The 4,201-nt window shown below is 46.9% G+C and overlaps 1 pseudogene; it reads left to right on the top strand.

The window, feature by feature from the left end:
• The first annotated feature begins 210 nt into the window (after nt 1-210).
• Nucleotides 211-3,864, top strand: LOC112315733 (N-alpha-acetyltransferase 10 pseudogene; annotated as a pseudogene).
• Nucleotides 3,865-4,201: the final 337 nt, after the last annotated feature.

Genomic DNA, 4,201 nt, shown 5'->3' with positions numbered 1-4,201 from the left:
CAAAGGCACACAAGGAACAGACTGGTCAAATAGCACAGAGTTCAGGATTTATACACACTAACGGGGGAAACATTATCAGTTGGGAACTGAAGACCTTGTGGGGTACGTGCAGTGTTACAGGGTAAGGCACAAGCTAATTTTGCTATGTGTTTTTCAGGGTTCTCAAGAAGCAGCCATTATGTCAGAATCTGTAAAGATCAATTTCGAATCATGAAGAGGTAAAAACCAACATGCAAATATTTGTTATTAACAAGATACCTTGTCATCAAAGTATCCCATAGTAAGCTCTGCTCTCAGGGCTTACAAACTTGAATTTACGGCTCCCGCACTTATTCGGTGCATAAAATAAAGCAGGCCTGGAGTGGGCAGGTGGTGCATACCTTAGCAAAGGGCCATTGTCCTTTGCCGCACTCAGACGTGGCTGCCGAGGCTGTCTGAATGTGGCTAGGAAACGGCGGAGGCGAACCTCTGGCGATCCATGGTGTCAGGGACAACGGCAGACTTCAAGGTGTGTGCACCACCAAGAAACCATCTACAGCAGCGACTTCCAACCTTTTTCTTCTCATGGTATGCATAAACTAATTATTAAAATTCTATGGCGCAATAAAAAATAAATTTTTTTTGTCAAAAAATAGGTATAATTTTGATTCATTCATACCAGATGGCTACCGTTGTGTTGGCTGTTGTCATTTTTTATTTGACGATCTCAGGGAAAAGAGCTCAGTGTCCCTGACTAAATAGTCAGGTATTGCATGTTTTAAAACTTCTTGCGGCACGCCAGTTGAAAATTGCTGATGGAGAGGACAGGTGAGAGAGCTGTTATAGGAGTCAGAAACACTGATTAGGCTCTGTGAAGTCTCATTTGTCCAGGAAGGACCAACTCTAAGAGTTGATCATGGTCTTGTGAACCCCGGGCACTGTGCCTGTCTCAGAACAGGCGTTCTGAACTGTGAATGAGTGAATGAACTGCCTGGTTCAGAGCCCAGCTCTTCCACTTACCAACGGGCGGATCTTAGGCAAGTTCTGCAACTTCTCTGTGCCTCAGTCACCTTGTCTGTAAACTGGAGATCGTGATGGTACTTGTCTCAGGATTGTTGTGGAGATTAAGTGAGAAAATGCTGACCCTTTGACACTGCACATAGCACAGAGTGAGTGCTCAGTCCCTGTAAGTTGTTATTGTTCTGACTTTTCATTATTACTGACTATTGATCAATTCTGGTAAATAGTCTGTCAACACATTAGCAACTGTTTTACCACCAGCAATAGTCAACAATGAAACAGCTAAGTCTTTGTTTGCTTGTTTGCTTCTGCCAATTGAATTTTAAGATCCTCTGCTTCACTATAATTAACTCTTTGAACTGGCAAGTCGCTTTCAGTGTAATCATCAGCTGCCAATGCTTCCCTGCGCCTCCCACCTCACAGCCAGGAACTCAGTGACTTGCATCCTGGGACTGCCTCTCCAGACCTCAGAGCCCTGAGAGCACCCACAAGAACAGGAAGCATGGATCATTATTTGGAGGTGACTTACCTAATCTCTGCCATGAAGAGAGACACTGTGAAGGAGGGGGAGATTGTATTTTTTAGAGAAGTAACTTGGTCAGTTTTTAAAGATTAATTACTTGAGAATTTTTAAAGAGTTTTGAGTTTGTTTTAGCAATGTTCCTTATCACACTGCAATTTTCAGTCCCCAATCTCCCTGGCTTGATTTCCCCCCTGCCCATCAATGATGAATATGGCACAGGGAAATGGAAGTGATACCACCAAAACCCCCTTTGAATGAAGGAAGACATGGTATGTACGTGGGTCTGTGTCTCTGTAGGTTTTCCATTGTACTGTACATTACATGTAATATCCTAATATCCTTCTATTAATTTAAACAGCAAATTACTTTCTCTAATTATATTTTTTATCAAAACACCACTTTTAACTTTAAAAATATATAGATTATATACAATTTATTAAGGGGGGAACCCCAGAAATTCACTTTTCTGCGTGTCTTCTGCAGCTACGCTAAGGAAAATAGCAAAAACATTTCTAGACTGTCTCAAGCAGACACCATCCTTCAAGGAGCCTGTCTTTCGCTCTCAATATTATGGCCTTTTTAAAAAGAAAAAGAAGTTGGGGGAGGGGGAAGTGACTTTTCAATTGTGTTATCTTTGGCATTTTGTACCAGTCTGGGGTTTCTCAAGTCTCGAGACACGAAGCACATGTTCACTTTAGACATTAAAAGAAAAAAATTTTTTTTTCTGAATACCTTTTCAATTTCTTCCTTGAGCTGTCTAGAGGGAACTATTTATTTTTCGTCTTTACCTTGCAAATAGCTAATGGCTTCCAGCCAGGGCTCAGCCCAACCCTTTGTGCCCTGCAGTCATCGCTGTGTCTTTAAAAGAAAACCGATTCTCTGGAATGCTGTGCGTGCACATGCCTGTCGGACTCAGCAGGCCCCACCTGCCCAGCAGGTAAACCAGATCCTCTGCGCCGGCCTCTGCAGCCACATTCCAGCCAGGCAAGCTCCTACTCTCTAATTGTTACCTGTCAAACAGGTCAACCAGGCACTTGGGTCTGGTCCAAACACGCGCATGTTCCCACGAAACCCTAAACCTGCAAACCTTTGACCTTTCCATGGTTCCTGAGATCCCCTGATTATTTTAACCAAGGCTGACTTAAATCTGAATGATGACTTTTTAACGGGCACACAGGTTCTTTTTCCCTCTTATCAGGAATGGTAAAGCTGATCATGCACTGTTTGAGGTTTCTGAACTAGCACGCCCTGGTAATTCAAGATAACCGGAAGGCATAGGTCGGGGTAGCCAGAGCTCCTGAAATGAAATCCATGAGCCCTAAATCACTCGTGGAAATCACAGGCTGTCCACCCTGACCAACCAGAGAGTGAATTCCCCAGGGGAGATAGAAATGGAGGTGACTCATGGGTGAAAAGTCCCTCCTCTCCTTGCAGGCCCTGAGCTGGCCGTGGAAACTGCAGCCTATGGACTCAGCCCCAAACCTATGACAGGTAAGACTTTGAGCAAGTCACGCAAATGCTTTGGGCCTCATCTAGTAAAGAGAAGAAAGGGACTCTTCCCCGCCGCCAGAGGACCTGCTGAACGGGCAGCACTTCGGCCTCCTGTGCCTGCCTAAGAAGTCCCCTACGGAACACTGCTTGCACCTTGGCCTCTCCTGACCGCAGCTCTCCGACATTGCTGAGGATGAGAACGGGAACATTGTGGGGTATGTCCTGGCCCAAATGGAAGGGGACCCAGATGACGTGCCCCATGCACATATCACCTCACTGGCTGAGAAGCATTCCTACCTATGCCTTGTCCTGGCTCAGAAGCTGATGGATCAGGACTCGAGCCATGATCAATAACTTCAATGCCAAATCCATCTCCCTGCACATCAGGAAAAGAAACCAGGCCACCCTGCACCTCTGTTCCAACACTCTCAGCTTTCAGATCTGTGAGCAGAGCCCCGATGCTATGCGGATGGGGAGATGCATAAGCAATGAAGCAGGATCTCACCCAGAGTGCCAGTGAATGGAGGCAGCACCTAGAGATGAAGGAGAAGAAGGGCAGGCAACCAGCACTGGGTTCCACCAAGAACAAGGTGGAGAGCAAGGGCCACTCCTTTCCAAACTCAGGAGAGCCCTGTGGGGAGGAGAAGGGCCTGGCTGCCAAGGACAGCGGTGGTGACAGCCAGCACCTCAGCAAGGTCAGCGAGACCACAGAGAGTGCTGATGTCAAGGACAGCTCAGAGGCCTCTGACTCCCCTCCCTGCCCTGGCCTGCCCGTCCCAGGCTTACCCCTTGAGGTTTCAGAATAAACCTCACCTGGTGGGAGAAAGAGAGAGAGAGAGAGAGAGAGCCAGTGAAGAAGGGAGGTGGCCTGGGTCATAAGGGTCTCTTTTAGAGCCATTTCTGTGTTCTTTCCTTTCACTGATGCCACTCAAAGTAGGGGGGCCATGTCACAGGAATGCCGCTGCTCCTGCACTCTGTTGTTATCTGGGGCTGGCAGAGGGGCATGGGCATTTCTGGGGGACCCTGGATCAGCTGAGGGACTGCTATGGTTAAGTTACCAGGTCTAGGGACTTCTGAAGTGTGGAAAACCCTGGGCTCCCCTGGTTGGGACATGTGACAGAAGACAGGGTACCCACGTTCACCTCAGTTTTCCCTCCATGTCTCATCCGTACGTTCATTCCTTTAACT

This window comes from Desmodus rotundus, chromosome 8 (assembly GCF_022682495.2).
Source record: "Desmodus rotundus isolate HL8 chromosome 8, HLdesRot8A.1, whole genome shotgun sequence".
NCBI classification, from domain to species: domain Eukaryota; kingdom Metazoa; phylum Chordata; class Mammalia; order Chiroptera; family Phyllostomidae; genus Desmodus; species Desmodus rotundus.
This window is presented reverse-complemented; position numbering and strand designations above follow the sequence as displayed.